General features: G+C 41.3%; 1 long non-coding RNA gene across 1 annotated transcript; it reads left to right on the top strand.

The window, feature by feature from the left end:
* The first annotated feature begins 4,149 nt into the window (after positions 1-4,149).
* Positions 4,150-12,352, top strand: LOC138752269 (uncharacterized). Its single transcript, XR_011350464.1, has 2 exons — positions 4,150-4,247; positions 12,061-12,352. It is a non-coding gene; the product is annotated as an uncharacterized lncRNA (long non-coding RNA).
* The last annotated feature ends 11,429 nt before the right edge of the window (positions 12,353-23,781 follow it).

Below are 23,781 nucleotides of genomic sequence, written 5' to 3'. Positions count from 1 at the left end.
CCTGGACCCTGCATCTGAACTACTGGGCTTCTTTTTCAAGTGGCAAAAGTAGCTCCGTTTGAACTAGAGCAGGTTTGCTCTCTGAGACTGCAGCCAACAAACCATTGTCACACCAAAACCATCCCTAAATGGCCATATAAATAAAATCCAACCAATGGTGTTTGTTCTCCAATTCTGCCCATGCAACTTTTTCATAAAATGCATTTCCAAAATTTAAGAATAACCCTTAAGATTTCAACAACTTAAGCATCGGCCTTTAACCAAGATAAAAGAGAAAGTGATCCCTCAACTTATTGTCCGGAAGACAAGAGCAATGGAATTGAGCTGAGGTGTAAATCGGGAGGTTTATGGACCGCACTCTCTTCCCTGTGGAAAGTAGGTTTCTTTTTGTGATTTAATTTTTTTTTAAATTTTAACAATATAGCATGGGAGAAGGCCCTTCCAGTCCATGAAATACATGCTACCCAATTACACCCAATTAAACCTCCCAATGTCGTACATTTTGGTGGATGGGAGCACCCAGAGAGAACCCATTCAGGTCTCACTCCTACAGATAGCAATGGATTCGAACCCAGGCCACTGCAATTAAATAAACATTGATCTTTATCAGAGCTGCTCTTATACAGCAACTTTTATAATCTTCAGACAAAACAGTTACAGACAATGAAATTATTTTTGATGGCCAATCACTCAGAAACTGTAGGAAAAACAGCCTGTTTGTATACACCAAATTCCCACTGTGGGATAATGTCCACATAACCTGTTTTCCTGATATTGCTAAATGGATAATGATTAAGTCGACGTGTGAGCTAAACTAATAGAACAGAAACAGACCAATATCAATGAACTGGTGTCAAACCAGACTCTACCACTGAACCCACCCTTGTTTTCCATCTTTATCTCCACAAAGTTCCATCCAACAAGCATTCTGCAGGAGTGCAGCTAATCTACATGATGAATGGAAAAGTTTTCAACCAACAAAATCTCCATTGATGATTTCAACTTCAGCAGTAGGCTGCAATACTGCGTGAACAATATTTGCACGTTTACATTTGGAGGACAAGTTCCAATCCATCAGTGGCTTGTTCACTGATGCATACAAAATAACACTCAGCATCCATGAGGCAAAGGTCTTCAGTCACCTGCTCCCGCTAAAGAATAAATGGTTACAAAGGGAACCTGAAAAATGTGAACAACCTCCTATATCATAGGAGCAGCCACTCAACAAGATCCAACCTTCCTTTACTGCCATGTACATAAATATACAAAACTTGCCAACTTTTGCTTGCCGTAAAGGCACACAAGGAGCACCATTAGCTCAGCACCCCCACCAATGAGAGAAAGAGAAGCAAAAGAGAGACCCTTTGGAGTCACCGAATGTCCATGAATTTGCCTCCAGATCTCCAGCCTCTGAAGCCAAGTGTACTCCTGTTTATTGAACCTGAGCTCCCAATTCCAAACCTCCCCCCCCACCACAAATTGATAAGTAAGCTGCTAACACCCAAGGACCTTTGGGAACCCATCCATCTACCAAGTTAATAGGGGTCACAGAGTCCTCTTCAAACAATCATTGAGAAAAATGAGGGATAATTCCTTAGCAACATTTACAAACTCATACAATATTCATTGCAAGCATCATGACTCCAGATAGAAGCATTAAATGTTAGTTTTTTTTCGTAAAATGGGATGTTCAAACTATTCTGTCATCCCCGTGGAATCAGTGGTAGGACAACTGGACTTTGCAGTGCAAAGTCATAATAATCTTGCCATCTATTTCAGAAAACAAAATAATTGTTCTCAATTATATCATGCCTTTAAGAATGTGAAAGCTTCAGAACATGGGAACAGGGCCTCGAATTTGATCTTTCATTCAATTAATAACGTGGTTGAAATTTTACATCCACTTACATCAGAGTCTTTTGAATTTAGTAGTGCATTGCAAGATGCTTTTCAAAAGCATTATCACCAGGTGGGAACAGATAGGTCAAATGGAAGCTCAGGCGAACAAATAGAAGTTGTGGGGGTGGGGATCTGTAAGGGGGAAGGAGAAGTTTAAGGGAGATATATCCATATGAAAGGTCCTGGGCAGCTCTGAAATAAAGGACCAGCTAAAACTGATGTCAAAGGAAATCTGAACTGGAGTCATTAATAAATCTTTGGACGTGAAGAGTGGTACAGAGATGGGAAGGGAGAGAAACATAAAAACAAGACTAGTAATTTGAAAGCTGAGTTATTTTTGGACTGTGAGCTAATGGAAAGCAAAGACCGCATTTGGGATTGGGTGGACAGGATTGGGTATGAGAAAATGGACAGGAGTGATTTAAATGAGTTCAAGCTTGTGAAGGTAGAAGATGGGAATCTGGCCAGGACATGAGAACAAAGTGAGGCTCTCAGCAAAAGACCTGAGACAGGAGGAGGGTCAAACAATGATAAAAGGCCTTTAAGCACCTGTGTCATGTAACACCACTCATTCAAAGTCTAATGTTGTTTTCTTTAAGTCTATAGATGGTGAAGAGTACTAAATATCTGACAGCGCACAATCATTCAATTTTGAGATTCAGCTGATGCTCCCAAAGCATTCATGCTTCAATCTTGTGGTCCATGATGTCATTATAATCACTGTTTAGAAATGCTAATTCTAACTCACTGCCAGTCATTTATTAGGTTGTGTTAAATATAGGCCACGTAGACCTACAGTGAAGATAAAGATGCCAGGAAAATTAGCACAGGAGCAGTGAGCTTGCAGCACTGAGTATTAAGGATGTGGACTGAAAAATTTAGGATGGTAATTATTGGAGATGGAGCCAGCAGGGAGGAGCCCTGTTACATTAAGGACAGCGAATTGAGGATCATGAGTTATGGCTGAGATGGGAGTGTGGGAAGAGGGGACAATCCAGTGGCAGGGATGGAAAGAAAGCAGAGATCGGAGAAAGCTGTTGAACACATTACAAACATCACAGTTAAGCCTCTAAAACAGTAGTCAGGAAAAAATGCTGAATCAAAAGCAAGGAATTTCATGATTTGGCATGCACTGCAAACAATGACTTTCGTTGAACTGACCGCAAACCAGTAAGAAAGCACAGAACCACCAGCTCGTGATCACTTCTTACCTAGCCCCTCTCATTTGCACTAGCCACGGTTAGCAAGTCATCAGAGATATTCAGAAACAAGGCTGTGAGAAGATTACCAGGGCAGTCTCTCAGTCCGCAGTTCATCGCCTCTTGTGGCTTTGTTCTACCTTATGACCTTGCGCTACCTTAACCACAAGGAGCGACGGTTGGGAGGCATGCAGCTTCAAACATTTAGTCCAACCGTTGAGCCAGTGACCAGGGGAAAGAAGGAAAGTAAGAAAGAAAAGAGAAAAATTAGAGAAAGAAGAGAAAATTAAAGAGTGAGAAAAAGAAAAAATGAGATAAAAGAAAAATGAAAAATAAATTTTGACGGAGGATGTGTAAGAGAAGCTAAAAATAGTTACAAGTGCATTTGAACAAAGGTAAAGAAAGAGCGAGGTGATTTAAAAGAACTAAGGGGTAAGACTGAGATGCTAAATTAGCATATAGCATATAGGCTTCAACTCAGTCGTTGTAGCTGACACACTGTGAGGTCGGTCCCCTCTGTATTTCTATGTTCCACATACTGCCACATTTTTTTCAGAGTTCAGAGATAACTTCATCCTCACCTACAATCGGCCTTTATAAAACAACTTTAATGTCATCCCAATCACTTAACTAGGCAGATAAGACAATGCATTAAGAATGAGGGAGAGGGCCCAAGGTATGTGCGAAAAATGGAGGTTGTGAGGAAACATGTAGAACAAGGCTGAGAAGGTTCAGAGCACAGGATTGCAGTGGTTCATTGACTCCCTTGCCCCTCAAATCAAAACAAAGAAATAACGACACGTTTTTCTTTTCCAATATTGGAAATGATGTAAATATTGGAAGGTTTTTACGCAAGATCAGTATGGATTCTATGCTATTAATGTACACAGGAGAGAGCTGTTAATCAGCATGTTATCTGTACATCTCAAGGATGTGGCCAATCTATTTACAATTTTTCAAAAAAGATGGGGGGCAGGTCTCTGCTTATTTTCAAAGTCTGCTTGCTTCAGTTCCGGCAACATTCTGCGCAGTGTGCATTTGTGCAGAGTAAATTAAAATACGTGTCCCCTTTATCTCTTGTCGCAAAGCTTAACACAAAAATACAGGTGTACGGATAGCAAGGAGAGCAGGCTGAAACAGTAGATATTGGTAAGTAAAATAATAACTTTTATGTTTTTGAGGCTAATATTTATTTATTCATGTATAATTATCAGGAAAAGGGCTAATTGAAATTTGCTATAATTACCCCAGCAAGTATTGAGATATGTAATTGAAGTGGACTACTCCCAGGACAGGTTAACAGCTGCTCTAACTTGTCTTGTCTCTACCTGCCAGAAAGGCTCTAAGCTAAACTGAAATGGGCGGTATCAGACATGGACATTAAAGTTTCGGTACTTACTTGTCTTCTCGATCCACAGACAATTATGATTAAAATATGACTCAGTGCCAAACGAAAGACACAGCTGGAAGGACGGATTTGGTATTCATTTGATCACCTGAGAAACTTGCTCACACAAATTATAATTTAAAATCAACTGGGAAAAGTCACTGCAGTGATGCCTTAAAACATTTATCTGAAAGGTTAGGATATTTTCCTGAACTTGATTCATCACCGTGATATGGGCTCTTGTTTTTTTCTGAGAGATTGTTGGGAGTCATCATGAAATTAAAAGCCAGATAAATATTTGACTTGGATGCCAACTATGCAGCTTTGCAGTGTTACCTGTGACAGCAAACAAAGACAAGGCTTTGAACTAGGGCCAAATTGTGTAATTATCATTAATTTTAATCATGGGTCATCTCTGAAAGAAAGCCTCAAATCAAAATTATTTCAAATCTTGGGCGTGTTCCATTGGGTTGGGTTCGAACTGGACTTCATCCAGGAAACCCTCCAGTTTGTCTAATTAAATTGTGTATAGGTTTCTACAATAGGCAGTAGGTGACTTGAGCCAGGCCCTTCTTCTGTGTGTTGGAGGCAGAAGTCGTCCCTCGATCTGAGCAGATTATCGCAGAGCACATCGATGAACAGCTGCACCTTTTAACAAAAATAGATAGCATAACGAGGCAGCTAATAAAGTGTTCCTTCACTGTGCCATTGACCCAGATTCAATCCTGATTTCCAGTGCTGACCTTGTTGAGTTTATAAGTTCTCCCCACGTTGGTCCCCAGGGAAAATAATCTCAGGGTTGTATATAATGTAATATGTCTTCTGACAATAAATCAGAACTTTGAACATTCTAATCATGCGGAAGGGATGTTTCCGATGGTGGGGGAGTCCAGAACCCAGGGCCATGGTTCGAAAATAACAGGCAAACCATTTAGAACCGAGATGAGGAGGAATTTATTTACCCAGAGGGTGGTGAATCTGTGGAATTCATTGCCACAGAGAGCAGTAGAGGCAGGTTCATTGAATATATTTAAGAGGGAATTAGATATATTTCTTCAGTATAAGGGAATTAGGGGTTACGGAGAGAAGGCGGGGACAGGGTACTAAACTTTAAGATCAGCCATGATCTCACTGAATGGCGGAGCAGGCTCAAAGGGCCGAGTGACCTACTCCTGCTCCTATCTTCTATGTTTCTAAGTTTCAACCAACTACCCCTCAGATCTTATTCCTCACTACATGCTTGGGACAATTTACAGTGGCCAATTAATCGACCAACACACAGATCCTCGGTCCGGGAAGCACACTAGTGCTCCCTTGGCAAACCCACACAGTCACAAGGAGGACACACGAATTCTACATGTGCAGTGCTGGAGATCAGGATTGAGCCCAGGTCACAAAAACGACAAGATTCTACTGGCTGTACCTCTGTAGGTCTTGGAGCGGAATGCATATGCGATGGTATTCCCACACACCTGGTGCTCTCGCCATTCTTGGTAGCAGATTTTAAGGTTTTGGAGTTTCTGTTGGAACAGTCAGTGGCAAATAACTGCTGTGCATTTTGTTGATGGTACCTTCTGCAGAAACCATGCATCAGTGGTATAGGAAAAGTATATCTTGGGTGGTTGATGTGGTACCAATAAATAGGTTGCTTTGCCCTAGGCAAAGCTGTGTTGAGCTTTTTGAAAGTAGCATTTGTCCATTGAAATTGAACAAAGAACATGGAACATAGAACATTACAGTACAGGACAGGCCCTTCAGCTCTTGATGTTGTGATGGCCTATACATTTTTACCAAAACAAAGTAAACCCTTCCTACCACGTAATCGCCTAAACTTCCTCCATCCATGTGCCTGTCTGAGAGTTTCTTAAATGCCGCTAATGTTTCAGCATTCAACACCAGCCCCAGCAAGGCATTCCAAACACCCACAGCTTTTTATCTAAAAACCTTACCCCTGATTTCTTCCCTGAACCTTCCTCTCATCACTTTGTACAGGTGCCCTCTGGTGTTTGCTATTTCTGCTCTGGAAAACAGGTGCAGGCTGTTCACCTTATCTATGCCTCTCAGAATCTTGTACACCACTATTAAGTCTCCTCTTATCCTTCTGCGATCCAAAAATAAAAGTCTGAGCTCTGAAAACTTTATCTCATAAGACTTATTTTCCAATCCAAGCAACATTCTGGTAAATCTCCTCTGCACCCTCTCCAAAGCTTCCACATCCTTCCTATAATGAGATGACCAGATTGATCAGAACACTCTAAAGCGTGGTCTAACCAGAGATTTGTAGACTTGCAACATGACCTCTCTACTCTTGAAATCAATCCCCCTATTAATGAAGCCCAACATCCCAGAGGCTCTTTTTTAAATTATCCTAACAATGTGCATGCCAACCTTGAGAGATGCATGGATTTGGACCCCAATGTCCCTCTGTTCCTCCACATGGTTAAGTATCTGACCATTAACCCTGTGGAGAATATTCTGTCACACTCCTGACTCGTGTCTTGCACAGACATTAAATGCATGAATGTGTCTGCCCCTTTGCTGTCTATTCTTGAAACATCAACTGGGAGTATTTGGGATCAGGATTACCCAATAGGACAAAACTCGATCCTAAAGTTCAAAAAGACGTAGGCATCCAGCAAAGGAAACAGGAGACAGGGATAAACATCAAGCACAAATCTAAGATCTAAATAAGCAGCTTGAGACTCTGTAATGTCCATTAAAGAATTCTCAAAGCAACCATTCAGGCCTTTACACTACTGACACAGAGGACATTTTGACATTTGACCTATGTCTCCAACAACATTGATCCACAGATCCTGGAAATAAAAATATAAACATTTAACAATTACAGCACAGAAACATGCCAACTTGGCCCTTCTAGTCCATGCTGAACCCTTTCTCCCACCTAGCCCCACTGACCTACACTCAAACCGTAACCTTCCATTCCTTTGCCCTCCATATACAAATCCAACTTCTCCTGAAATGCTAATATTTAGCCTGCCTCTGCCACTTTATTCTCTGAGTAAAGAAGTCCCCCTCATGTTCCCTCTAAACTTTTGCCCCCTAACTCTCAGCTCATATCTTCTCATTTGTATCTCCCCCTTTCTTAAACCATGAAAAGAAAGCAATATTCAAGCTAATGTTTCTCTTTTTATTGGGTCAGTGTTTGCAGTGAATATGATATTCTTGGCACGTGCTTCAACCTTTGACATTCAAGTTGGTGAAAGGGATTTGAAACTTGGGGATTTGTCCTGATAGATTGACAATGAATACTTCTGTTATGCATGTAATAAATTTTCATGAACCTAATTGAAATTGATTTCCTATACTAAAGCTAACTTATTGATTCTTAGTTTTGATAGAGTCAAAACTCACACATAAAGTATCCACAATCAATTCAAAACACAACATCAAGGGACTTAATTGATTGAGAAGTATATTTGATAAATATTTTATCTTTTTCTCCTCTTTCACTGAGGATTATTCTGGAAATCCGTGTCATTAAGGGGCCCAACGCAGGATCAACGGGAGTCATGATTTTTAAATTACCATTAGTCTTAATCCTTGGGAAAGATTGGACTAAAATATCAGAATGTCCAGTTTAATCATCAGGAATAAGGTATCTTTGCGATAATGCTCTTAAGGGGTTCATTCAGGAGCCTGATGGCGGCAGGGATGAAACTGTCCTTTCCACTCTGGTGACAGATTCTCAGTAAATATTGTTGCCCTGCATAAATCTGCTCCCAGAGGCAATCCTCTCATCGTGCCTTAAGCTGCGCATCCCTTCAAAATGGGCAAATATCAAGAAGAATGGGTCAGGTATTAGGGGAGCACTAAGAATTCAACAAAACTTTATCCATGAAACAGAACTGGACATCTTGAGATTTTTACAAGAAGGAAAATATATTTGGATCTTTCATTATTTACGGTTGTAGATATTTATAGTCCTGAAATGGTGGGAATTAGAGATTCTGTGATAATGAAAGAAGAGATGCCTTACATGACATTAATATTACAGTGGCAGTCATGTAATAATTACATTCATTTTAGAAAATTATCTCCTATCTTGCTCCATAGAACTGGGCAGCACAGTTTGCATAGCAGTTAGTGCAACACTACTGCAGGGACAGTGACCGGGTTGTAAGGAGCTTGTACATTCTCCCTGAATCTGCATGGGTTTCCTCTGGGGGATTCCGGTTTCTTCCCACCCTTCAAAATGCACAGGGGTCATGGGTTAATTGAGTGCAGCTGGGCAGAATGAGCTCATGGACTGGAAGGACCTATTACCGTGCTGGAAGTCAAAAACAAATCTTCACACTGGGAACTGCTGAAGTTCTCACAGTCAACATCTTTAGTGAAAATTTTATACACTTGAAGTTAGCTTTCCGCTGTGGCTCAAGAGTATGTTATGTACCTTGAAACATGGAATGTATGGAACCAAATCTCACTCCATTGCTTGAGCCAAAAATCCAAAAATAGAAGGAGTTCAGGACTATCTGAGATGTCATCTTTTTGATGAGGAGTTAAACTAAGATCCTGCCTCCTGTAGTTTCAGTTTATTGAACAATAGTAGGGTCATTTCTGACCAATATCAATCACTCTCAATGAATCATTGCAATAAATCTGAAACCAAATCAGAAGATGCCGGAAGCAGTCAGTCAGCATCTGTGGGGAGAGAAACAGAAAGTCAATTTTTATGTCAAGGTTCCATCTTCACAAATGGATAAGCAAGATAATAAATGTGTGCTGGTGGGAGCATCATTCTTGTAGTAGCTATCCCTTGAGGTCGAGGATGGTGGGCTTTGTTCCGTTGATCCACAGAGCGAAGAAGCCTGTGCATCTATTTGTTTAATGTGTTCTTGATGTTGGACTCCAAGAAGCACACCATGCTTCACAAATCAACCAACCAGTTCCAATGCCATGGAAACCACGATGATTGGAGCTGATGGATTTGTTGCAGCCTTCATCCGCCCTCACAGCCATTGAGTTCAGAGTAACTTCGTCAGCCTGTTGAGGAATTAGTTGGATTTTTCTTTGTCTGGGACCTCACTCTCGACCTTACTGCCATGGGTGACACTACCAGAGCAAAGCTTCAGATGGCATCACTTTCGGGATCACAGTGCGACACAAGATTCTCCACCACGACAAGGTGACAATCCATTGAGAAGTGGTGGCAGCAAGGTTATGGTAGATGAGAACAAAGAGGGTGGCTATGATTGGGTAAAGCCAACAATTATTTTTTTAAAAAAACAGCAATTGAAAACAAAATAGAATAAAAAGGAAACAAAATAGAACAGAAGGGTATAACCACATCTGTGGAGAGATAAATAAAGTGTGGACACCTGAAGTAGTTCACTTCAATGCTGTGTCCCAAAATGAAGGGTGAGATGTCACTTCTTCGCCATAGATGCAGCAATACCAAAAGCCAAAAACAGAATGGGAATGGACAGAGAATTAACGTGACAGGCAACTGTAAGCTCAGGGTCACCACTGAAGACTGAAATGCTATTAAGCAATCTAGGTTTGGTGTCTCCAATGTAAAGGAGACTGTGCCGGGATCACCGAATGCAATACACTAAAGTAGAAGGGCAAGTGAGTTGCCGCTCTACCAGGAAGGAATTTTTGGGGAAGGATGAGGTAAAAGGGCAGGTGTTGCATCTCCTCCAGTTACTATGCAAATTGGGTGTCTCCAATGTAAAGGAGACTGTGCCGGGATCACCGAATGCAATACACTAAAGTAGAAGGGCAAGTGAGTTGCCGCTCTACTAGGAAGGAATTTTTGGGGAAGGATGAGGTAAAAGGGCAGGTGTTGCATCTCCTCCAGTTACTATGCAAATTGGGGGAGTGGGGGGTGAATGGTGAAGATGAAAATGCAAACCTAGGGATAACAGAAGGAGCATTCCCTTTATAGTGCTAAGGAGACTGAAAGGGAAGGTAGAGATATGAAAGATTATGAGTGCATAGATAGAGTAGATCATAAATCTTGTCATGTTTAAGAGGCATTTCAACAGATACTTAAATAGGTGAAAGACAGAAGGATATGGACCTAATACAGGCATACCGTATTTTCAAAAAGTGTGGGTTTTGATATAATGGTTCGAAATTTCTGACCTGCAGTTTTAAATTTGCAACATTAAAATTTTATTGTTGTTGCTATTTAAAACACCTCAAGACCTTAGTTTAAAATATTTGAAATATAGGAGCTGAGCTGTAGAATAAGTGGCTGTGTTGGAAGTTATTGCTGTCCCTGCTGTGATCGGGATCCTTGCACCATCCTGCAGAACGCTGCCTGACACTGCTGGGAAATCTCTTTTTTTTTTCGTTTCTGCTCTGATGTGGCAGACCAGCAAATTTCCAAACCACTGAACAATGCCAGTTTGTATGGAGGGGAACCCCTGGAATCTGCTGTGGAATAGAGAGAGTTAAGTGACTGTGGAACAGAGAGAGTTAAGTGGCTGCATTGAAAGTTATTGGTCTCCCCACTGTGATCGGGCTCCCCGTGCTATCCCGTGGTGGTACCAATCTAATTTTGGTGAAAGTCTCATGTGGACAATTTGACGCAAATCTACGTTAGACAAATATTTTCTAAAATAAATTGCCGATAAAAATCCGTTTTGTATATCCTATTTATAGGATTGGAATGTATTACATTAAGGTACATTATAATAATGCTTTGAACAGTGTGGTTTTCCATAACACTGAACTTGTTTGGAATGTATTAACTGTGTTATATGGGTATGCCTGTACTTGCACACAGGATGTGTTGATGGGCAAAAATGTCAGCCTAGACACGATGGGCTGAAGGGGCGTATGAGCACAAACAAGTCTGCCACACAAGTTTATAATGCAATGTCTTATGACATTACTTATGCAATATCTCCATGACAAGTAGAGGAATCCCTTCGAAGATAAGATCAACAGAACATTATTTGATTATTATTTGATTGTTTTCATGGGAGCTTGCTGTGTCCAAATTGGTTCTGAGGCAACAGTTCAACCAATACTTCATCATCTGCAAAATACTTTAGGATGGCACCTTACTTACTTACTGGATTTCAACCCCTGTTGCCTTTGTACCCCACTTATCACCCTCCACCAACTGTCTCCATCTTCACCCACATCCGCCCACCATCACCCCCCTCGACTCAACTTGGCACCATCTGCTTTCCTGGTCCTTACCTGTTTCCTCCGATCACCCACCAGCCTTTGTGTCCCGAGTCCATTCTTTCCACTCCCCCACCTGCGTCTCAACCAGAAATGTCAAACAAATTCCTTCCCCCACCCCCCCCGCGCCCCCACACAACAGATGGTGCTGGACCTGCTGAGCCCCTCTGCCAGTTTGTTGCCTTTCTTTTGCTCTAAAATTTTGCACCTGTGCTCGCTTGTGTCTTTCCTTGGATTTCCTGCTGGGAATTGTGCAAGCCCATCCACAGTGGAGATGTGGTCCAGTGGCTAATTTTGTCACCCAGAAGCCAAATAGCATCATCCTATATGACCTACGCAGGAGAATATAGTGTGTGCCTGACATACAGAGTATCCCCAGCATTTTCTAATTTTCTTTCCAACTTTCTGCAGATTTTTGCTCTTCAACCACCTGAGGTGTGGCAAGTTAACAACAGAAAGTGAAACCATAAAGCAGCTCAACACATCAGACCAACCAGACTGTGAAAATTTCCAAGATAAATACCTGAGTGGTGAAAAGGTTAATGAAAACTCCCCATTCAGACTAAACCCTCGGACAGTAAAAGCCTTGGTATCTGGCATATATGGGGATTGGTGGATGCCGGATCAATGTATTTTCCTGTTGCTTGAGACTAACAATGCCTATTACACCTGCATTAAGAATAAACAGTTTAAAAGACAAAAATACTAGAATGTACTTACACTGAATAAACTTCACTTGCATGAATATATAAACCTTTAACCATTTTACTTTATTTTTGACCATTTCCTTTAAAAAAACATCTGCAGGTTCCTCCCCCTCCAAACAGCCACCCGAGGGACGAACAATAACATTATAGTCAATTAAACCCCACCCACACCTTCCCCAAGTTTACAGATACACCCTCTAACTGGAGGGACTCTTACTAATACTTTAAGAGACTCATCCCAACGGTGATCGGTATCAACCAGCTCTTCATCCTGGGCAATGCCGTTGCTGCTTCACACAACTTTATTCAACCAGCTGCTGTGAGCAAAGCCTAACTAAGGCCCTCCGCTGGCTGAATATTTCACCAAAGGTTTACGTGCTACCTCAGAGAACATTTACTTTTACAATTATAAACTTGTGTGGCAGACTTGTTTGTGCTCATATGCCACCATGTTGAAATGACGAGATAACACCTGAAGTTGTCAGCCAGCGAAGAGAAAAGGGGTTATTACCATGTTATCAGGCTTGACATAGACATACAATATGTGACCTGGCGACATGACATCTGAAGTGCTAATGACCTCATGACGTACCTACATTGAGTAGGCCAGGGCTTCTCAGTAGACCTTACAGGTGCTGCTGAGTCACTAGGCCTCGTGGCTGTAATGGCTAGTTGCCAGTAGAAAGGAGGCTGTCGCGTCTGGCTGGCACAAGACTGGAGCTGTTAGCGCTGGTTCTGCCCACTCCCTCCAAGCGTACTGCTAAACTTGTTTATTTTTTTACCTATTATTTTATTCCTATTTATTTAAATTTCTTAATTTTTTTTTTGCTGGTTGCTTGAATTCTGTTTTACTGTACCAGAAATGTTCTTTTATACACAGACAGGCAGCTATTCAACACCACAATATTGTTTGCTATTGTAGAATGGTAGGGTTTGTTTCATACCAGCAATGTGCAATCCATTAAGAATCTTTTTTTTTAACTGAGCTGGATATATAATGATATCTTGAAAGAAAAGCAACCAGTCGACAATATTAAAAGAGAAAGGAATACACTAAATACTAAGAATATTGTCAAAAACACATTAGTTTAAAGATCTTTATTGTCACTCAATTTTTTTTTCATTCCAAGACAGTGGTCATCTCAGGCTTAGAGGCAATGTGCCCTGGTCACAGTGAATGAAGCACTCAAAGGACTCCTGAGATAAAGTGACTTAAATAACCTCTCCAGGATTCAATTTACGAAAATACAGAACGGGTCATCAATGGGTTATTGGTTATCGGATTAACTGTGACCCCTTGGACAAATGTGTAATGGAAGTAGCATGCAGAGTGGCAGTGACCTTGTTCAAATTATAGATTCAGATCCTCTTGCTGAAGAATGATTAAAATTCCATTGAAGTCCAATTAATGGAACATCCTTTAAAAAAGGTGATATCTGGAATTGTATTTGTATCAGAATTAGATTTCTTTTCTGAAGCCTTTGAAAAAACATTTCTGTTTATCCTGAAAGCTGACGATTCAACTGCGTATTATCTCTGTAGAATGTGCAATGTTTAATTTTTGTTTAAGTTGGAAAGCTGTGCACAATTAAGTCGGAGCTAGCAGGACAAGCTCCTGAATTATTAACTGAGGATTTTTTGATATATATATTTTTAGCAGCATTGTTTAAATTTTATGCTTGTACAAATTGTGATATCAATAATTATTAAATAATTTTAAACGGCCTATGCCAAAGTTGTTTTCTTTGGAACAAAGTCGGCTAAGGGGAGATTTAGATAAACACCAGAACTGCAGATTTTGGAATCTCGTGCAAACTGTTCGAAGCTGGATGACTCGGTGGGTCAGGCAGCATCCAGGAAGAGAAATAGTCAGTCACAGTTTCATTTTAACTGCACAATGCCAGAGAAACCCAGCAGGTCAGACAGTATACTTTATAGAGTAAAGATAGATATGCATAATGTTACGAGCCCAGAGGACCACTAGATATTCACCAAGACAAATGGTTACTTAAACCAAAGTTGCTTTTAATTATCTTTAAACATGAAAACAGAATCAAAATTTAACTTATCACTATTAACTTACTTAACCTAACTTAACCCCTTTCTAATTCTAAGTGCACATGTATGTAATGTGTGTGTAAGTTCCGAAAAGTTCTTTGGTTCACAGTCCAATCTTACTTCTCATTCCTCCAAGTTCACTGGCTGCAGGCAATTCTTATATTCTGTACTGAATTTAACATTTATGAAGTTCACCAGGCTTTGGTGTTTGAAAGGTAAATGGTTACCGCTCAGGAAAGTTCTGGTCGGTTTTCAGAGAGAGATGTGTTGTTCCAGGACTTCCACAACTGAGATACTTCCATCTGTCATCTCAGTGTCTTACTGATGAAATTTGCCCCATCAAGGTTCTCTAGACGATAACCTCCTTCTTTCAGGTCACCACAGAGTTCCTTTCTGTTTCTCTTATTCCAAATTAAACATTAGAAGGCCAGTCCTCTCCTCTTGCATGAACCACAAGGGCTGTGACGAGGCCATCTTCCACACTTGGGCTTCTTGCCAGCTTTTTAAGTTCAACACTGTACAAGTGATCTCTGCTTCTCTCTCTCTCTTTCTCTCTCTCTCTCTCTCTCTCTCTCTCTTACACACACACACAGTGTCTCTCTCTCTCTCTCTCACACACACACACACACACACACACACACACACACACACTGAGACTGAGAGAAAGCCTGTTTGACTCTCTCTGCTTGCAAAACCACATGACCCTCTTACAACAGCAAAGCTCTCCTGCAGACAATAGCGGCTTCAGCCTGTTCTTTCATCTGTTGCCTTGATAAACATTGGAGACATCTCTGGAGCACTCTTCAAAGCTCTTGCAAAAAGGTGTGAGAAGCCATTATGTCTCCAATATTTCAAATAAGATCTCTTTTAAAGTGTTTGCATGTGACCTACACTTTATCTCCCAAAAACATTTCTATATACTCTGCCACAATAACCAATCATGTGGGCTTGAGCCCTTCTTGGGTATGACCCTTTGGCAGCACTTAACTGGAGTGTATAAAATTATGAGAGGCCTGGAAAGGATTACCGGAAAAGACCCATTTCCCATACAGAGACTCAAGGAGCAGAGACAGGTTAATTGGTAGAAAAATTAGAGAGGAGTTGAAGAAAAAGCTGTTGCTCAACAAAATGCAGGGGTCAGGTAATCACCAGCTGAAGTGGTGGCAGATGATAAGTCCCTCAACGCTTTTCAAAATTACTTGGATAAGCGCACAAAGAGCCACAAACTGTTGAGCTATTAATTAAAATCTAGAATGAGGAATTAAACGAGAATATCCATCTTTGGATGGAATGGGCTAATTAAACTGAAGACCACTTCTGCATCTCAAATTGGCTTTATTTTCATCAAACTACACTTAGAAGAGGTTCAACGTAGTATACAGAAATCATGAGCTCGTATTCTCATGCTATCACCTGATATCGCCAGTTAGCTCATTATGTTAGCGACGCTATGCAAACACAAGTTCTTGTTATTGCCATCATTTTGAGTTAAGTCTTCCAGCTGATACTAATTGGGAGCAGGATACTTTGAGAAAGAAAATCGATGGATGGGTAACAGATCAACGCAAAGCAAGAGGCAAGCAGCTAGAGGAACTCAACACGTCTATGCTGGGAGAGGTATTCTTGACGTTTCGGGTTGAAACAAATAAATTGAATTACTGCAAATTCTATCTAAACACGTTACTTATTACAATCCTACATCAGAACCGTGAGTGGATATCCAAGATAAAGAATAGAGTGGGCAGGATGAGATAATTATTTGGGAGAGAAGTTTGTGAAGGATTCATCAGTGGCTTATATTTACATTGAATCTTTCACGGTCTGAAGACGTCCCAGTGACCTTCAAAAGCACTGAGATATTTTTGACAGGTAGCAACACTTATTCTTTTTCTTTCTTTCTTTGGCTTGGCTTCGCGGACGAAGATTTATGGAGGGGGTAAAAAGTCCACGTCAGCTGCAGGCTCGTTTGTGGCTGACCAGTCCGATGCGGGACAGGCAGACACGATTGCAGCGGTTGCAAGGGAAAATTGGTTGGTTGGGGTTGGGTGTTGGGTTTTTCCTCCTTTGCCTTTTGTCAGTGAGGTGGGCTCTGCGGTCTTCTTCAAAGGAGGCTGCTGCCCGCCAAACTGTGAGGCGCCAAGATGCACGGTTTGAGGCGTTATCAGCCCACTGGCGGTGGTCAATGTGGCAGGCACCAAGAGATTTCTTTAGGCAGTCCTTGTACCTTTTCTTTGGTGCACCTCTGTCACGGTGGCCAGTGGAGAGCTCGCCATATAATACGATCTTGGGAAGGCGATGGTCCTCCATTCTGGAGACGTGACCCATCCAGCGCAGCTGGATCTTCAGCAGCGTGGACTCGATGCTGTCGACCTCTGCCATCTCGAGTACTTGAACGTTAGGGATGAAAGCGCTCCAATGGATGTTGAGGATGGAGCGGAGACAACGCTGGTGGAAGCGTTCTAGGAGCCGTAGGTGATGCCGGTAGAGGACCCATGATTCGGAACCGAACAGGAGTGTGGGTATGACAACGGCTCTGTATACGCTTATCTTTGTGAGGTTTTTCAGTTGGTTGTTTTTCCAGACTCTTTTGTGTAGTCTTCCAAAGGCGCTATTTGCCTTGGCGAGTCTGTTGTCTATCTCATTGTCGATCCTTGCATCTGATGAAATGGTGCAGCCAAGATAGGTAAACTGGTTGACCGTTTTGAGTTTTGAGCAACACTTATAATGTGATGGCAAAGGGATAATGGATGAAGATCAACCAGAACATTAGAGGAGGACGACTGATCTGCTAAAATCCCCATAAGACCATAAGATAAAGGAGTGAAATAGGCTCTTTAGCCATCTAGCCTGCCCTGCCATTTAATCATAAAACACTCAGCCCCACTGCCCAGGCTTCTCTCCATAACATTTGAGGTCCTGGCTAATCAAAAGCCTATCAATCTATGTCTTTAATACTGTACACCCAATGGCCTAGCCTCCACAACACAAGCTGAAGAAATTCCTAGGCATCTTTGTTCTAAGCCCTTCAATCCAGAAGCTGTGACTTCTTGTCCTAGACTCTCCCACTATGGGAAACAACCTTTCTACATTTGAAATGCTTCAATTAAGATTCCCCCCCCCACCCCCCACCACCCCAATCATTCTCCTAAATTCCAATGAGTACAGGCCAAGAGCTGTCAAATACTCCTCATATGATAACTCTTTCATTCCCGAATCATCCCAGGGAACCTCTTTTGAATGGTCTCCAATATCAGTACATCTTTAATAAGGAGCCCAAAACTGCTCACAATACGCCGAGTGGGGTCTCCAAGTGCAAAGACAGAAAGAACTTTGGTTAAACACAAGGGTGGCAGCCTAATTTTTGTGATAACTTCAGAAGCAGTCTTGAACTCATGCCAAGAGTGCTTGTAATGGATGAGCTAAACTAAACTCAATAAACCTTCTGTAACAGAATAGACTTGCAAATGTATATTAATGATGTCACGTGCAAGGCATATAAACAAATACCAATCATTGCAATGGTGGGTGCCTTTAGAGTAAAATATCTTTTGATTTCTCATCAGCTGTTCAAGAGTTAACCAGCCAAACATTATTTATAGAAGGTCACAGAAATCAGTGTCAATTGAATTGCTTAATTTCCTCTGAACCAATTCCAATACATTAAAAATTTGGAAGGAGAACGATTAAAAATGTTTCTTTAAAATTAATAGCAAAGTCAAATGAAATATTTCTGCCCAAAATTGTAAACTCCCTCACTGGAATACATTGGAGACAAGGAGAATTAATCTAAAGATAGACAAATAAATTGAATTACTGCAAATTCTACCTAAACACGTTACTTATTACAATCCATGAGGTGCAAGAGGAACTCGGCAGGTCAGGCAACATCCATGGGCAGAAATGGTCAGTCAATATTTAGAGGACAGGGCCCTTATTGAGACTAAAGTAAAAAGGAGATGATATTCTGTATGTGAAGGGGGAGAATCTGGGAAGGAGCTAAGAAGTGAAGTTCTGATGGATGGTCAGGGTCGGCACATAATACATACTTTTTCTTTCCTCACATGCGCTGCCCGACTTGTTCAGAGTTTCCAACAACGCATAATTTCTCTGTTCAACATATATCTGAAAAGACTGTCATTTTCCAATTATGGTTATTAGCTCGTGTGTGTTTTCTTCTGCTTTATGAAAGAACAATAGAACCATAGAACACTTCAGCACTGAAACCAGGCCATTTGCTGCTTCTAGTCTGTGCTGAAACATCATTCTGCTAGTGCCACTGACCTGCACCCAGTCCATAACCCTCCAGACCTCTCCCATTCATGTATCTATCCAATTTATTCCTAATGCTTAAGAGTGAACCTGCATTAACCAGATGGCAGCACATTCCACACTCCCACCACTCTCTGAATGAAAATATTCCCCCGATTGTACCCCCAAACCTTTTCCCTTTCACTCCAAGGCCATGTCCTTTTGTAATCATCTCTCCTAATCTAAGTGGAAAGAGCCTACTTCCATTTATTCTGCGTAATACCTCTCATAAACCTCAATTAAATCTCCCCTCATTCTTCTACACTCCAAGGAATAAAGTCCTAATCTTGATCTTTCCCCATAATTCAACTCCTGAAGACCCAGAAACATCCTAGTAAATCTTCTCTGCACCCTTTCAATCTTACTGATATCCTGTCATTTGGTGATCAGAACTGCACACAATACCCCAAATTTGGCCTCACCAATGTCTTATACAACCTTACCGGAACACCTCAACTGCTGTACTCATTACTTAGATTGATGAAGGTCAAGATGCTAAAAGCTTTCTTCACAACCCTGTCTACCTGTGATGCCACTTTCAGAGAATTATGTATCTAATCCCAGAACCATTTGTTACTCCACAATCTTCAGTTCCCTACCATTTACCTTGGTTTGTCCTTCCAAAATGCAACACCTCATACTTGCCTGCATTAAATTCCATCTGCCATTTTCTAACCCATATTTCCAGATGATCCAGATCCCCATCCATGGGAGAAGAGGGGCAGGGGGTAGAACACAGGATGTAATGGATGTAATAAGGGAGGAAGGTGTTTCCATTCGGGCATTCTCCAACCAGATGGCCTTACATCAGCTTCTCCGGATTCTTAAGCCTACTTCCCATTCTCCCTCTTTCCCCATCACTCTGTCTCCTTTCCTCCAGCTCTCCACCCCTTCTCTCTCCATTCACAGAGCTTCCCCTCTCCTCCTGTTTTCCCATGTGTCCTTCCTCCCATCATTTTGTTCAGGTGCCTGCCTACATTTTTCTCATACCTTGATGAACAGCTCAAGCCCAAAACCTTTATCTTTGCAATATAAAGGACACTGCTGAGTTTCTCCAGCATGGTGGTTTTAACTACAATCACAATGTCTGCAGACTTTCATGTTTTACTCATAATGATCTTTTCTGCCCAGCTTCACGATTCCTATTGGCCTGCATGAAGATCATAGCCTTCAATGTCCTAATTCAGGCTATTGGCCTTTATCAGAACAATGAAAAGTTGAATACAAAGAACTTTTTTTAAGATGCAGGAAGAGCTAGAGAGGGCAAAGGGGAATATTTATGATAGGGCAAAGTCCTGGAAGATTGAATGATGAAAGTAGAACCAGCAGTGGATGAGAAAGGTGGTGAAGGTTAGTGAGTAACAAACTTTGGGTCAAGAGGGATGCAAGTTGGATAAAATCAATATGATCTGAATTTACCAGAAAAGGTTAAAAAATATATATTGTGGGTACTCAAAATGAGAGATAAAATTTGGAAGGGGCTGATGTGGCTGCATCTATGAAAAGAGAAGCAGAGAAAACCTTTCGTGTTGATGATGTCTTATCAGATCTGATATCAGGTTTTTGACATGAAATATTAACTCAGTTTCTCCCTCCAGAAGATGCCTAACCTCACTGTGCATTTTCCGCATTCACTATTTCACTTCAGATTCCTCAATCCACAGCAGTTGACTTTTGGAAATAACCCGATCAACCGAGATTGCTGAAAACAACGTCGGTAAGTAACATACACTCCGTGGGATCATAAACCAGAGGTCAGCAAGAATATCTGCAGATGCTGGATTCAAGTGCCCTACACAAATGTGCTGGAGAAACTCAGCAGGTCATGCAGCATCCACGGGAAGTAGAGGGTAACTCATTGTTTTGGGCCTGAGCCCTTCATCAAGGTATGAGCAAAGAACAGGCCGGCACCTGTAAAAAGGTGGGAATGGGGGGGGGGGGAAGATCTGTCCACCAGTTGATCTTCCAATTGTTGTCGACCATAAACACCTCCAACAACTGGAAGTGTCTGCAAAGCCTTAAGTGCACTGTTTAAGACTTCCAAATTGTCTGCATTGCAGAACCCCAACCTTGTTGCTCGTTACACACTATTGCCTGTACCATGGGTTATATTGGAAACAAGCTGTTTTGGAAGATTTGTCGGGTGATACTGGAAGCAGAACTTTTCCACTGAAAGGAAATGTGTTCAGCACAATTGAGGCATTACACTTGAAACCAATATGGAGCCAATCTGGCCATGATAACATTATCAGAGTCTACTGAGCAGTCTGTAGTAGCAGTGTCACAGACAGATGGTCATAAACAAAAATAACCAAGTGATAAATGACATTTCAGCTCACCCATGATGACAGTTGGGGAAAGTTTTGCTTTTAATGAGATCTCCAAGGACTCACGACTACAATGCCTTTGTCATCCATCTGAATGTGTGTGTGTGTCAGTTTCTATGATCAGCGCAAAATAAACGTAACATCTTATGTACAATTTGATTAAATGTAATATCAGTGCACTTAGGGAATCATGTTTGATGATCAGCTAAACTTCAGTAACAATGTAAAATTTTCCAATCTGCATAATTGATTGACAAACTGGAGTCAATCAATTATGACATTATCGGATGCAACCAAACCAGCGAAAAAAAAACAAATTTAAATAGGAAGCTCCATTGTGTTAGAAATATGGTGGAATTTTGGCTATGTTACTGGACCAACCGTCCAGAGGCTCAGACTAACGATCTGGAGACTTGATCTCCACATGAAAATGCAATGAGGCAGCTGGGGAATTTAAATGCACTTAATTAATTAAAATAAATCTGGAATTAAAGCTACCATCTACCAGATTGTTGTTAAAAACATCCTCCAGGACAATAATTCTGCCATTGTTACCTGGCCTGGCCAGTAAATGAGTCACCCAAGAAGAATTTGGGGTGGGCGACATCAGGCCTCACTAGTGCTGGCCACAAAACTCATGAATGAAATTTAAAAATAACATCTTGAAGGTGAATCCTGAAAGGCAACACTAGGGAAAATATCCTTTCTTAACTGTTCTATAAAGTGTATTTGACCAAATAAATCATTTCTAGTGACAATTCGAGGTGATGGTGATGAGTTGCCAAGCTAACTTAATTGAGAATGCCAGGGGCATCATTCAAGGCCAGGTAAAGGGGCTTTGAACGTTTGATCTACATTGCTCCCTGTGGTACAGCTGTACTGGCACTGAGAGCTAGAGGGTAGGAGAACAAAGGGAATTTTATGTGTTGGAATAGAAATTCCTGCCTTTGAAATGAAGCAGCCGGAATGGGCAATAAAACAGGAAAATGGATTTCCGTCAGTATTTGAAGTTAAGCTTTTAGTGTCAAGAACATCTCTGTCTTTCACCTTTTATGGAAGAGGCCTTCGAAGAGGGTTAAGTCCTGTGTTTCACATCAGAAGCTGTAAACATGCCAGGGGGAGAAAAATGATTTATAAGAATCACTTTTATTTATAGTGTATCTTTCTCATTTTGATATGTACTCTCATTTGTGATCAACAACATGACTTCAGCTGAACAAAAGGTGTTAATTCGGTCTTCGGATTCAAGTGCAACAGTAAATTAAAATGAGCAAGTCTTTCAAACCAGCAGAACATCAGCACCCGGTTTTAAGTCACAAATGATTTTAATCTTTCAACAAGTGTACACTCAGGGATGTACAGATCCACTGTAAGATTATCCAATTAACTTTACACTACCTGCACATATTAAATATGTGCCCTTGAATTCAAATTGTGTGGCTTCCCAGAAGAAGGACTGTGCAGTCTATGACTGCTCCATGTCGAGACAAAGATAGGTCACATTTGTACAGAGCCTCTCACAACCTCGGGACGTTGCCATCTTCTTTGTGGCCAATGGTTTCATTCATAGGGCATGGCCAGAATTTACTGCCCATCCCTAAGTGCTCTTGAGAAGGCAGAAACTCAGACCACTCCCACCCTGGCGGTGACACATTCCCACTGCGCTGCTGGGTACAGGTCGGGGTTCCAAGCAATGGAGTCGGCAGCGATGATTTTACCAGGATATTGTGTAGCTTGGAGGGAGGGTATCTTGCAGGTGCTGCAGTTCCCTTGTTGCTGGCACCGTTGTCCTGTGAAGTGGTGAAGGTCATGGGCCTGGGATCTTTCGGCTGTTGAAGAACTTGATGAACAATTAAGCACAGCCACATTGCATCAGTGGAGGAAATGATGATGAATTAACTAGATTTCAAATCTCAATACACATAACCCATCGAGTCAAACAGCAATAAAGCATGATTATTGAGACCTCATTAGCTACCCCTCTACTTCAATCTTACACTAAACAGGCTTTATTCTCCCACTTTGCTCTGCCCCAGATTTTGCCACTCTCCTGTTCTCAGGGATGTGAAAGGATACCACAGCACCCAAATAAAATCTATGTGGTCACAAAGAGAGCATCCAAACTCTACAATCTTTTTCTTTCCACTCACATACCACTTTAAGTAATCTCTATGCTCTGTGATGAATAAGGGATACTTAAGGTGGTATGTGGGTGGGAAGGGAAGGTTGAGAATCACTGCTCTAGACCCAATTGTTACTGAAATATTTTGCTTGAGAAAAATTGGCCCATTTCCTTTGGAGTTCTGAAATCATGCACATAACGAGTCGATTAGGTACGATTAAAACAGTAATTTTCAAACATTTTCTTCCCACCCACATACCACCTTAAGCAGCCCCTTACTCATCACAGAGCACCTATAGCCATAAGGAATACTTAAAGTGGTATATGAGTGGAAAGAAAAAGGTTGAGAACCACTGCTCTACAGAGACAGGATTGGAGGTCAGAACTCTAGTCACTGAAGAGATGAACTCAGCCACCCAAGCAAAAAATGTGGCAGGTTTTTTTGTTAATGTCTCCCTTCAGGTGATGGAATCGCTTGACCATCTCCAACTACCTTTGAACTGAATTCCTTGCTAGGCATTCAAAAACCTTGCTCTGAGCCTCAAGTCAAAGTAGAAATGTCAGGTACCTTCCCTGAACGAAATAGGCCTTTCAGAAAGCCCAGCAGCTA

Source organism: Narcine bancroftii, chromosome 2 (assembly GCF_036971445.1).
Source record: "Narcine bancroftii isolate sNarBan1 chromosome 2, sNarBan1.hap1, whole genome shotgun sequence".
NCBI lineage: Eukaryota > Metazoa > Chordata > Chondrichthyes > Torpediniformes > Narcinidae > Narcine > Narcine bancroftii.
This window is presented reverse-complemented; position numbering and strand designations above follow the sequence as displayed.